Below are 14880 nucleotides of genomic sequence, written 5' to 3' on the forward strand. Positions count from 1 at the left end.
CTGCTCCACTGGCTGATTTAATATATAAAACACCAATGGCAGCACAAGATTTATTACAATGGACACCCGAAGCAGAAACAGCTTTCTGCAGACTAAAACAATTGATAGCTTCTTCATTAGTTTTAGGACTTCCGAATTACCACAAATGATTCTTTCAGACCGTAGATTGTAAACAGGGATACATGACGTCAGTTCTGATGCAACAGCATGGGGATAAGCAATGCCCCATAGCTTACTATTCATCACAGTTAGACCCAGTGGCATGATCGTTGCCTCACTGTGTGCAAGCAGTGGTCGCAGCTGCAATGGCAGTACAGGCTTCAGCCTCAGTGGTGTTATTCCACCCTCTCACATTGAGAGTGCCTCATGCAGTCACGATAATTTTACTGCAAGAAAAAATAGCATATCTTTCTCCTGCTAGACATCTTTCATGTATGACCATACTGCTGAGCCAACCTCATATGGTAATTGAACGTTGTACAACATTAAACCCGTCAACGTTACTTCCAACCCCTGTGGATGGCACGCCGCACAGCTGCCTGCATGAAATTGAGCAAACAACTTTGCCCAGACAAGATCTCACTGATATGCCCTTGGATGATACCGAGGTGACATTTTACGTGGATGGCTCATGCAGAAGGGGTCCTACAGGAAAAAATCTAGTGGGGTATGCAGTAGTTACAGATACAGAGATCTTAGAAGCCCAACCTTTACAGCATAACTTATCTGCTCAAGCAGCAGAATTGATAGCTTTAACACGGGCTTGCACTCTAGTGAAAGATAAATGTGTGAACATATATACTGACAGTCAGTATGCTTTCTCTACAGTGCATGTTTTTGCGCAACAATGGAAAAATAGGGGAATGATAACATCTAATGGTAAACCGATTAATCATGCGCAACTTATTTTGAACCTATTAGATTCTATTCAGTTACCTACTAAAGTAGCTGTTTGTAAATGTTTAGCTCATACAAAACAACAGGATAGAACTTCAAAAGGAAATGCAAAAGCTGATGCAGCTGCAAAGCAAGCAGCCTCAGACTCAGAAACTTTACTTTTAACCGAGGAATTACAACCCTCTGAGATTTTAGATCTAGAAATGTTAAAAACAATGCAGACATTAACTACAAAAGCAGAGAAACAAAAATGGGAGAAACGAGGTGCAATCCTCGAAAATGGACTGTATGTTGCCAAAGAGAAAAAAACAATATTACCATCTAATTTATTTAGATATGCAGCTTTGTTGAGCCATGGGCAGTGCCGTGTCTCAACAGGGGGGATGGTACAGTTAGTAAATCGAATATTCCAAACATACGGATTCATAAATTATACAAAAAAATTTTGTGCAGCATGCCATACTTGTAACAAACATCATGCACAAGGGGCATTCAAACCAAAGCAAGGGAGTTTTCCTACACCACCATATCCGTTCCACACTATTTGTATGGATTTCATAGAGTTGAATAAATGTGAAGGGAAAAAATACTGTTTAGTAATTATAGATATGTTTTCTAAATGGGTAGAAGCTTTTCCAACAAAAAATCCGGATGCAGCAACAGTGGCAAAAGCCCTAGTAAAAGAAATAATTCCTAGATTTGGCATACTGGAAAGGATTTACAGTGACAATGGGACACATTTTGTTAATCAGACGATCCACCAGCTTGGGAGATTCTTTGGAATCTCCTTAAAGAATCATTGTGCTTACCACCCACAGTCTGCAGGACTGGTGGAAAGGTACAATGGAATTCTAAAAAACAAATTGAGGAAGCTAGTGAGCGAGACACAGAAAAACTGGATTTGCTGTCTGCCTTTGGTACTGCTGAACATGAGAACAGTCCAAATGTAAAGGGTTTGACTCCCTTTAAAATGATATTTGGAAGGGCATATTATGTGCCGCAGTGGAAAGCTCTCATGCCTGCAGAACTAGAGGCTGACAGCTCATTAGCTAGCTACATGAGAAAACTGTTAACAAATAAAACTGTTTTGCAGTTGAACTCTTTTTTCAGATAAAAGACAGACCAGACCGTTAGAAGCAGTGCTGACTCCGGGGACCTGGGTGTGGCTGAAGGTTACAAAGAGGAAGAATTGGGCGAGTCCAAAGTGGGAAGGACCGTACCAGGTACTGTTGACAACGCCTACTGCAGTCAAAGTTGCTGAGAGGACGTCCTGGGTCCATCTGACGTACTGTAAACCGGTAAAGAATTTTCAACTTGATAAACATTTTGTGACTGATACACAACAAAGGCAGGATGGCCAAGAGCAAAACGAGTAAAAATACAGATCAACCCCAAAGATGTTGTTTAATCATCTTGTTGACTATGCATTTATTGACTATGATTGTGATGACCTTCCTTTTGTTGTGGTTTTTCCTACATGTAACCACACAAGTGAAAGTGGAGAGATGTGATGAACTGTCTATAGACTGGCATCCGAACTTTAACACATACCTAGCTATGAAGCGTGTATATGTAGAGACTATGAACATTTCAAATTGCTGGGTTTGTACTGCTATACCAACAGCATATGGAGGACTGTTAATGTCCGCTGTCCCCTTGGGGATAAATGAGACTTGGAAGAATTTACTTTTTGATACAGGATCTGTAAGATCACAAGACAAAATCGCATTGTATTTGCCTATCACACAGAAGGGAATTGTATGTTTCTATAAGAATGATACACTTCAAGTGGGTTGGAGTAACTGTAATATAACCATATCTTATAAATGTTACATTAAAGTTAAAGATAGAGGCACTGTTTGTAATACGAATTATGATTCATATTTGAGTTTAATGAAAACAACATTAAGTGAAGTGCAGAGAAATCCTGTTTTACATAAACAACTGGCTATTATAGACAAGAAAATGTTTCATTCAGAATTAACCCGCATCAGTACTAAAGTAGAAAACTGTTATTTTGTTTGTGGGAAAAAGGCATACAAATGGCTACCTGAGAATTGGTCCGGCAGTTGTTTTTTGGGTTATCTGGTTCCGGCCATAAGGCATACTGCAGAATTACCTCTGGGTAAGATACGAAATGTCAGAGATGTAGCCCGGAAACCTGAAGGTCCAATTGGAAAACCTGTAAATCCAGTGGGACAAATCGAAGCTGGTTGGAAAGACCATCATTCTGTAAAGAATAAAGAAAAATTGACTCATATGGACTTGAGTGACAGTGTAATATCCTGGGCTGGAATACTTCCAGCATATGGAGCAGTCAAATCGATCTGGGAGTTGAGAAAGCTGTCGAAACTTCTCGAAGTAATGAGTAATGCAACTTTTTCTGCTCTCGAACTAGTGACTGATGAACTGAATGCAATGAGAACTGTTGTGCTACAAAATCGAATGGCTCTTGACTTCACCCTAGTGGCGAGAGGTGGTACGTGTGCACTTATCAAAGAAGAATGCTGTGCGTTTATACCAGACAATCGACATGAAATTAATGACCACCTAGAGGTAATACAGCAGGTATCTGCCATGACTGAACCAGGCCCAAACCCACTGACGAACTTTTTCCAGAATCTGTTTGTTGGGTGGGGCTCTATCCTAATGAACATCTTGATTGCTATTTGTGTAGGTCTGCTCCTATTAGGAGCATGTGTCTGTTGTGCGATTCCCTGCATGAAAAGATTAATTAAAGATTTTATTGATATATCTGTAACTGAAACTTTGTACCAAGACATTGAGTTAGAAAAATTAATTTCAGACGAAATTCTTTCCGAAGTATAAACTAAATGACTTACCTGGTTGAAAGTCCTTAAAGGAGAAGGCTAGGAGAAGAAATGACATTGTTTATATTTCAGAATAGAATAAAAGTATTAAAAGGGAGGAAAATGTTAGAAAAATATGTATTTGAACATATATAAAGTGCTAGTTAAAAAGCAAATAGTGTATAATGCATTTTATTCTATTATTAATATGGCAATAAGAATGATTTTACATGTAATTGCTTGAAGCTTTGGAACTGCAGTGTGTTTGAACTCTGACCCTGGCAGTAGCCAGCTCAGCAAGCTTATATTTTCACTAATGATTATCTGCTGGGTCAGGAAATTAAATGTATAAAGCATTGAAAATCTTCTTCTCCTTCCTTTGGGACAATTGGCCTTGTAAATGTTATCAAGATAAGACGCAGCTGTTGGGAGAATGTTGCAAGAAGAACAAAGAAGTGTATTACAAGACTGAACCAGCTATTGTATTTGAGCAGGCCTGAAACCTTGAAGGAGTAACATTTACTGAAAGACATTATAACAGACTAGGTGCTTTGCAAGGCTATATTATTCCCAAGGGAAAACTTTTTTAAATATGTAACATCAGCAATCTTTATGAATAGGATGTTGTGAACCATAGTGATGTAGGTGCCCTGTGACTAACCACGTCAGAAAGGTGGGCACAAACTAGAAAGTAGAAACTATAAGAATTGTATACTTCCAGTATCATGTCAGACAAAATTCTGTACTTGTACGTTTTTTGCCTCCTGGTGTACACTAGTAAACCTTTGCATCTGAGCCTCCTGTGTTGTAATCCTTATTTTTATTTAACATACACCTTCAGCCTCTGCCTGATGATATTAAGGCTAAGTTGATGGATGCTCCTCTGGACAACAAATGTTTGTCTGGTGCTGCTGGAGCTGATTTGTTCAAGTCCCTGCAGCAGGAGAAAGGCAAGGAGTTACAGGACCTGAAACATATTTTTGTTTTCCCTGTGCCAACATCCAGAGAAATTACCCTACTAAACCGATTTTGGTAAAAGGCAGTCTTGTCCTCCTCATAAAGGCAAGAAGGGTGTTAGGAGGGTTCCCCCCACTAAGTCTACACAGACACCTCCTGTTCAGAAACATTCCTTTCCTGATAAACCAGGTGTTGTCTGACTACCCGATTCTTCTCAGCCACATTCCTCTCTCATCGTTTTCTGTCTCTTCCTGTCTGGTTAAGCATAACCCAGGATTCCTAGGTTCTTTCCATCACTCACCAAGGATATTTCATGGTTTGAAAATCTCTTCCACCATTTGTGGGCATTCCTCAGCCCTCTCAATACTAATTAAGCTCTTTTCTAGAGGTGCTTCAGGGTCTTTTGATTCAGAGAACTATTCAAGAGTTCCAACTGCTCAAAATGGGAAGGGGTTTTATTCCAGAATATTTTTAGATGCCAGGAAATATGGCACTTGGAGACCCATTCAGGATCTTTCTCACCTGAATACTTTTCTGAAGGTTCTTTCCTTTCAAATGTTATCCCTTCAGACTTTGTTCCCTCTTCTGCTTCCTCAGGCTTTCATGATTTCTATGGATCTCAAGGATGCTTATCTCCATATCCCTATTCATCCCATTTTTATAAAGATTTTACATTTCTCTGTTACTTCCTGGTATTTTCAGTTCTCTGCTTTGCCCTTTGGCCTCTCTACTGCTCCAAGAATATTCAACACATGCCTAGCTCCTGTGATTGCTCTTTGCAGGCTCAAAGGCATTCAGGTCGTTCCCTATTTGGATGACTTGCTTATTCAAACCTCTTCTCCAGAGATTCTTTTACAGCACCTTCAGTGGGTCATTGCTTTGTTGCAAAGCCTGGGGTTTACTGTAAATTTTAAAAAGTCCTTCCTGTCCCTGTCAAGGGATTATATTTTTCTGGGATGCAGGATCCAGACTGTTCCTATGTTAGCATCTCTGTCTCTTCCCAAGACTTTGACTCTAATTTCTTTCTTTCAGTCCTTTCTTCCTCTGGCCTTAATTTCAGCCAGGGAATTTCTGAGGACTCTGGGATTCATGGCATCTACCATCCCTATGCTCCCCTTCACCGGACTGCATATGAGAAAACTTCAGTGGTATCTAAAGTCAGTTTGGCTTCAGCACGCTCATCCTCTAGAGAGTTTCAATCCCACTTCTTCCATGTCTGAAGTTGGAATTTCAGTGGTGGATTCACCAACTGACTTTGAATGCAGGCTTTCCCTTTCAACCCCCACTTCCCTCTCAGGAGCTGTTCACAGACACCTCAGACAGGGGTTGGACAGCTTCCTTCGGAAACCTAAAGGTGCAAGGCCTTTGGTCTCCTCAGCAGCAGCAGGAGCACATCAATATCAAGGAGATGCGAGCTCTTCTGTTAGGCCTCACTGCTCTCCATCCTCTGTTTTCTCCAAGACCCCTAAAGATCTTTACGGGCAACACCACATCAACAAACAAATTGAGGCAAGGGCCTATCTGCTTTGCAGGTTGGCACTCCAGGTTTGCATGTTAGTGATTCAGTATCAAGTCACACTTCAGGCAGTGTACATTCCTTCAAGTCAGAATTTTGTGACAGACTCCCTGAGCAGGTCCATAACACAATTTCACAAGTGGATGCTTCACACAGATGTGTTTCTGGACATTGTCTACTAGTGGGATATTCCTCAAGTAGATCTCTTTGCCTCCCCTCTGAACAGGCAGGTTCCTCAATTTTGTGCCAGGACTCCATGTCTGCTGGCCTGGAAGGTGGACACCCACTCTTTTTCATGAAAGGGGATGTTTCTCTATGCCTTTTCTCCCCTTCCTCTCATTCCAAAAGTCCTGTGCAAGATAGAACAGGATGCCCCCCAAATCTTGCTTGTGACTCCCTTTTGGCCCAAGACAGCACTGGTTCCCTCTACTTCTGCACCTAGTCAAGGGCAATCATCCCAAGTTACCTCACAGGGTGGATCTTCTCACACAAGACAAGGGATCTCTCATCCATCCCCACCTGTCCATGCTTCAACTGACACTGTGGGTGATAGGATTTTGATTCCCTATAGGCACCTTTTTCTGAGGATGTGCTTTGGGTTCTGCAGGAGGCCAGGAAATCCACTACTAGGGAATCCTACTTGTCCAAATGGAAGAGGTTTTCTGTTTGGTGTATTTCTCGTAAGCTGAACCCACATGCTGTGAATGTTCATTTTGTTCTTTTTTATTTTTGTGATTTTCTCAATGAGGGTTGGCATATTCTTCTATTAAAGCCCACCTCTCAGCTTTTTCTGATTGTCTCCCTTTAACTCCCCCTTTGCTTTCTAGGTTCAAGGCCAAACAGTTTCCTAAAGTCACCCTTCATATCACACCTCCCAAGATGCCTGTTCCTCCTTCCTGGGATCATAATTTTGTTTTGGAGAAATTGACTCAGGCTCCTTTTGGGCCTGCAGCTTCAGCTTCCATACAGCATTGTTCTTGGAAGACTGTTCTTTTGTCAGCCCTTACTTCTGACAGACTGGTGTCTGAGCTTAAGCCTGTTCCTCCTTTTTTAGTTTTTCATAAGGACAGAGTGTCTGTTCGTTCCAATCCTTCTTTTATGCCCAAGGTGGTGAATAAGTTGTCTCTTAATCAGTCTATTAATTTGCCCACTTTTTTCCATTTCTCCACAATCAGCTAGTGAGAAGGTATTGCACACTTTAGATGTGTAAAGACAACTCAGATTTTATTTGGACAAAACTAAAAATTTTAGAAAATCTGATCAGCTTTCTGTTTCTTTTCATCCTAAATCATTAGTTTTAGCAATTTCAAAGCTGACTATTTCCTCATGGATTTCTGAAGCCATTTATTTATGCTATTCTTATCATGGTAAGAACCTTCCTTTTGTGGTTAAGGCTCTGTTTACAAGGGCTGTGACTTCTTTTGGTGCTTTTTTCAAGGGTATGGATACTAATTCTACCCTTGAGGCAGCTACATGGTCTTTGGTGCATACCTTTACCAAGCTTTACAAGTTGGATGTCATCTCCAGGTTTTCCTAGGGGAAACCCATTCTTCATGGGTTCTAGAAGGCTCTGTTGGCCCTCCCCCCCCCATCTTCTTCCTGAGCGTTGGCACTCTCCCTTATGTTAATACTGCAGCAGTGAAATGGAAGGACATAGTACAGTTGTGTAAAATTTTACCATAACAGTAGATGACCTTCTCTTCACTGTTGCAGTATTCTCCCCCTTGTCTTTTGTCCCTCTGGATGTGTATGTTACTGTCTGGTATCCCAGGTCTGGGTTCCTTCTGGGGCTCTCAGTTCTGAGGATGACATGTCCAGAAGTCACCCTTATACTGGATGGATGTCTGACCACCCTTGGCAGGGGATCGCTCATGTTAAGAATACTGCAGCAGCAAAGAGAGGGACATCGACTGTTATGCTAAGATTTTACACAACTGTACTCTATATAAACACACACATTTTATATATGTATATATTAGTGTGTATATATATATATATATATGTATATATATATATATATATATATATATATATAAAATGTGTCAACTTATTGAACAGTGGTATACTGAAAGTCAAAATACTAAATGCAAAATCCTGAAATGTCAAAAAGTTGAAACTTTATAATGTTGAATTCAAAATACCAAATAATAACCTACATGTAGTACATACATATACTGCACTAGTACAGTCATACATGTACTACATAAATGCATTGCACCAGTACACACCCAGTCATGCATATACTACATATGTACACTGCACCAAAACACTGCCATATGTACACTGCACCAAAACACAGCCAGTCATACATATACTACATATGTACACTGCACCAGTGCACAGCCATTCATACATGTACTACATAGAAACGCTGCCCAGTACACAACCAGCCATACATGCAGTACATGTGTACACTGTAACAGTACACCGCTAGTCATACATGTGCTACATATGTATGCTGCACCAGTACACAGCCAGTCATACATGTACTACATACGTTCACTGCAACAATAGAGACAATCACATATGTACTACATACGTACACTGCAGTAGTACACAGCCAGTCATACATGTGCTACATATGCATGTTGCACCAGTACACAGCCAGTCATACATGTACTGCATATGTACTCTACACCAATATACAGCAAGTCATACATGTAGTATATACATACACTGCACCAGAACACAGCTAGTCATACATGTACTACATACATATACTGCAACAGTACAAAGTCAGTCATAAATGTACTACATACGTACACTGCACCAGGACATAGCCAGTCATACATGTACTACATTTTTATTTTTATGTATTTATTTGTCTTTGTTGACCAGGAAAGTCCAACTGGCCTAGCCCATTTTCAGCGGTGGCCCGATGAGAAAAGCTCCATTACAGTACATTTATATTAACAAGTGAATTTCTTACAGTCCTTAGAAAAACAACAGTTACATTTCTTATGAAATAAAATTACAAGACAGATACAGATAGCAAAGTATTTACTTCAACAATTATAAGTCTGTACATTTCATGTATTTTTAACAACTTTTATGATGTAAATGAATTTTTACTGTAGAAGGGAAAACATTGTTGTAAAGATGCTTACTGATCCTACATTCAGTAAAGAAAGGTTTGCAAGTAGTTCAAGATACAGAATGAAGTAAGTATAACATTATGTAGGAAGCCAGACTTTAGGATTGTATAGGTTTGTGATGAGTTCAGATATATACTGAAGTAGATTATAATGTGATGTAGGAGGGGAGGGGTTATATTAGTCATGTATAGGAAGACAGTGGTAACAGCATATGACTGAGAGAACATGGTGCAGGACTGTTTCTATTTAGACTGCATATTCCAAATTGGTGCAGCTAGACAGTTTATAACTTATGTATACAGGGGATGAATGACAGGGGTAGAGAAGTAGATGGGGCAGTTAGAAAAAGGGAAAGATAAGTGTTGTTTAAGAGGGGGAAAAGAAGGGGGTGTATATATTCAATAGGAGGGAGGAAAGTTTTTAGGAGGGGTAATGATTCAAGTGGAGGAAGGCAAAAGGTTAGTGATAAGCAATAAGTACACAGCCAATCATACATGTACTACATATGTACACTGCACCAGTACATAGTCATATGTGTAATACATATGTACTCTGCACCAGTATACAGCCAGTCATACAGGCATTACATATGTATGCTGAACCCGTACACAGACAGTCATAAGTGTACTACATACTTATACAGTACCAGTTCAGAGCCAGTCATGCATGTGTTACATGCATATGCTGCACCAGTACACAGACAGTCATACATGTACTACATATGTATGCTGCACCAGTAAACAGACAGTCATACATGTACTATATACATATGCTGCACTAGTACACAGACAGTCATACATGTATTACATGCATACTCGGCATCAGTATGCATTCAGTCATACATGTACTATAGACAGTCATACATGTACTATATACATATGCTGCACTAGTACACAGACAGTCATACATGTATTACATGCATACTCGGCATCAGTATGCATTCAGTCATACATGTACTATATATATGAACACTACACCAGTACACAGCCAGTCATACATATAGTATATACATGCACTGCACCAGAACACAGGTAGTCATACATGTACTACATACATATACTGCACCAGTACACAACCAGTCATACATGTATTACTGCATACTTGGCATCAGTATGCATTCAGTAATAGATGTACTATCTATATATATATATATATATATATATATATATATATATATATATATAAAAACACTACACCAGTACACAGCCAGTCATACATGTAGTATATACATGCACTGCAACAAAACACAGCCAGTCATACATGTATTATGTACATGTGCTGCATCAGTATGCATTCAGTCATACATGTGCTATATCTATAAACACTACACCAGTACACAGCCAGTCATACATGTACTATGTATGTACTCTGCACAGGTACAAACCCAGTCATACATGTAGTCTATATATATATATATATATATATATATATATATATATATATATATACTGCACCAGACCACTGTTAGCCATACATGTACTACATATGTACACTGCACAAGTACACAGCCAGTCATACATGTTCTACATACATACACTGCACCAGATCACATGCAGTCATGCATGTACTACATACATATGTAGCACCAGTACACAGCCAGCCATACATGTTCTTTACACATACACTGCACCAGAACACAGGCAGTCAAACATGCTCTGCATACATACATACACTGCACCGGTACATAGCCAGTCATACATGTACTGCATATGTACACTGCACCAAAACACAGCTAGTCATACATGTACTGCATATGTACATTCCACCAATACACAGCCAGTCATAGATGTACTGCATACTTATGCTGCATCAGTACAAAGTCACTCATTCATGTACTACAACACCACCACCCCCAACCAAGAAAACCACAGTGAAAAACTTTTCTAAAACAAACTTCACCTTACTTAAGGCAGAGGTAGTAAGTTTCACAGCCCCCACGCTAAAGGATAACACTGCCCAAGATGCAAAATCCTTTACAATTGCACTCTATGAGCACCTACAAGGATGCATGGATCATACCATCCCTAGCAAAACCAAGACTCACTCCCCTATGAGAAGGAAACAAGTCTGGTGGATCCCTGCCATAAACAGGTTATACAACAAAAGGAGGAAACTAGTTCAGAAAAAAAGCAAATCCCAAGAAGGAAAGACATCCCTGATCAGTATCAGTAAGAAACTAAGGTCCCTCATAAAATCAACCAAGGCTAACTTTGAAAGAAAAATAGCCAAGGATTTGAAAAATAACCACAAAGCTTTCTTTAGCTATGTCAAGAATCTAAGTGGCAATTCACAGATATGCTCTGAGCTAGTGCAAAATAGCACAAAATATACTGAACCTACTGATATTGCCAACATCCTGGCAGATAGATTCAGTGCAAACTTCACCTCCCTCTCACCTTCAAAAGGGCCCACAACAATACTGGAAAAGTGTAGTGTCCCAGAAATCACAGAAGCACAAGTGAAAACAACCCTTTCAAAAGCCAAAAACACAGCATCAGTGGGGCCAGATGGTGTTCCAGGCATCTTGCACAAACTACAGAATGAACTAACCCCCCACATAAACACGCTGTCCAACCTCAGCCTCTCCACAGGCTACGCACCTATAGAATGGTGCACAGCAATAGTTATTCCACTCCACAAAGGAGGGGCCACAACTGACCTTGGTAATTATCGCCCCATAAGCCTGACTAGCCTGGTCTGCAAGGCTATAGAGCACATCATCATGGAACTCATTAACAAAGATATTGGGAACCTCCAAATACTTGACCCGACCCAGTTCGGCTTTGTTAAGGGCAGATCATGCCTACTAAATCTGGTTGACTTCTTCGAGACAGTCACCAAGGCCATAGACAAGGGAAAGGTGGTTCACACAGCCTACGTTGATCTCGCCAAGGTGTTCAACACCATTCCTCACTCGGGTATTATAGAAAAACACGGCAGCCTGAACATAAACCCCTATATCACAAGATGGGTTGCCAACTGGCTTACAGACAGAACTCACACGGTAAGAATAGCGGGCTCCAGGTCCGACTCTAAACCAGTCACAAGTGGTGTCCCGCAAGGCTCGGTTCTGGGACCCCTACTGTTTGGCATATACTTCTCAGAAGTACGGGCAAACACAGGAGGACTATGGCTAACCATGTTCGCCGATGACTGCAAACTGGGAGCCATAATTGACTCTCCGGCTGACACGGACATCCTTCAAAAAGGCCTTACCAAGACAGACACCTGGTGTCAAAGTCATGGCCTCAAGCTAAATGCCAAAAAATGCATAGTCATCCCATTTAGGAAAAACAAAACACCCACAAATTACCACATAGGTGGCAGCCCCCTTAATACAGAAGAGGTAATAAGAGATCTGGGGACCCAGGTAGATAGTAATCTCTCCTTTGACAATCATATTGACAAAGTAGTTAGGAAATCCTTCTATGTGGCCCATCTAATTACTAAAGGTTTTGCATCTAGAAATAAAGAGGTTATAGTGCCCCTCTACTCGTCACTCATCAGACCCATCATAGATTACAATGCCCCATTTGGGATGTACCTCACATGACACTTCCAACAGCTGGAAAGACCACAAAGGCACCTCACTAAGAGGATTACTGGCCTCAAACATATGTCCTATGCAGCCCGACTGAAAAAACTCCAGCTGTACTCAGTGGCATATCGCTTACTCAGAGGTGATCTCTGCCTGACTTGCAAAGCCATGTCCAACTCAGAATTGATGGACATGCTCCACCTAAAGAAATCCAAGTCACTGCGAGCCACACACTCTAGTAAGCTAAACCTCACCACAACAATAAATAGAACATGCTGGAGGGATAGATTCCTGTCACAGAGACTCCCCATGCTTTGGAACAAAATTCCTAACTACATTAGGCAGAGCCCCTCACTAACACTGTTCAAGAGAAACCTTGACGAGTGGATGGGTAACAGAAAATACACCCCTGGGATCACTTCATTGGCTCTGCTTGACAGAGGCTCAGTTAATTAATCAATGGGGTGGCGAAAGCCGACACACTCTGGCTAGGCTTATAAATGCCCTGGGGCAGATAGCCTAGTACCTACCTATGAACCTTAATAAGCTTCATTTGTATTATTTTTTGTATCTCATTTTACCTAGTTTTAGTTTTAAGGTTTTTGAGTGTATGAATGATATAGTACTGAAGTAAATTTTAATTTATTTAAGTAATAATATTCGATATTTTTTGATAATTGTTTTTATATATTAGTATGAATTAATATGATGACATATTAGTACATATGGATGCTTTTCTAGCACCATAGATATGTCATACATAGTGATTTGTTTTATTTTGCTTTGTTCATCATTATTTTTATAAACATGATGTCATGAGATATATATGCATTTTTATCTTTGATTGAAGTGTCTGATGGATACATATATTACATTATATTATATATACACACATTTATGATACATTTATATAATTAGGTATTTGGGGATATGAATTCTATTGCTTTATGTGTTTTTATTAATCATGTTTAATACGCTACATTTATGAACATGATTTTAGCTTTTTTCATTTAAATCTTCACTAAGGTGTTATTTGCACTCATAGTATAGCTGAAAGAAAAGATAGTTTTATTTTAAGAAATTAAAACCACATGATTTTAAAATAATATGTTCTAAAGCAATATATCAATAGGCGTTTCGGTATGTGTATCTTTATTGTTGTTGCTTTAACAAAATGTAAGAAAGGTGGACCATGGTTGTTATCTTTGGCTCTGTTTTAGTTTAGATGTACTCCTTTAAATAGTGACGTGAGCCTGCTTTGATCTGTGTATTAATTAATTAAAACAATTAATTGTTCAATGAGCATTTTCCCGCCTTTTCAACAAGTATTTAAACTGAAAAGGCACTCTCATTAAAACATCTGATGAAGCGTGGGTGTCCACGCGAAAGCGCTCATTTTCTGTCTCCAAATAAAAGATTTGTCCTTTACAAGCGTTACCAGTGTGCCTTGATTGGTATTCTACAGCATTGCAGCATTTTTGGATGGTTCTAAGCGTTTGATACTACACTTGTTTCCAGTACTTAGCTTTGCTCTTTTGGTGTGGTATCATTCAGCAGGATAGCTACCTACTATCGGTGCATTTTTCTTGGTTTTTTGGTATTTGCTATCCAGCACGCTATGGAGCCCATCACTCACCAGGATCCGGAGCCGAGGGATGCTTCATTTTTATGGAATGGACTAACACATCTACAAGATAACCCTTTATTGTCTCTGGACTTTTTAGGAGAAGCCAGACCTGGCGTTTCCACAACTAACGGTGAGAATCTCATGGAATTTCATTCTTCTTTAAGAACAGTTGAAGATAACCTTTATCAGCTACAGAGATATGCCTGGCAAAGGCTACATTTAGAAGCATGCATCCATTTCAGGGTGGTCCCCAGGGGCATGCGGGTGTTCTGTATGCCCACCTCTGGGGACTCGCACCCTGAATTACTTAAACGCTGGCAGGACTTAAATATAGAACTGGGATTTAAATATGCACAGCTCATGCTGGATTATTTTTTGCCCTTAGAAACCCAGCTAAGAAGCGAGACTGACAAACTGTATCAACAATTAACTGAACGTTT

The 14880-nt window shown here is 39.9% G+C and overlaps 1 protein-coding gene across 1 annotated transcript in view; it reads right to left on the bottom strand.

Annotated features, from left to right (window-relative positions):
- LOC122816354 (Grid2 interacting protein) overlaps positions 1 to 14880 on the bottom strand; it is a 1236636-nt gene that overhangs the window by 869013 nt on the left and 352743 nt on the right. The gene's annotated exons all lie outside the window — the stretch shown is intronic.

The sequence above is a fragment of the Protopterus annectens genome, chromosome 12.part0, assembly GCF_019279795.1.
Source record: "Protopterus annectens isolate FY-2018-M chromosome 12.part0, PAN1.0, whole genome shotgun sequence".
NCBI classification, from domain to species: Eukaryota; Metazoa; Chordata; order Ceratodontiformes; family Protopteridae; genus Protopterus; species Protopterus annectens.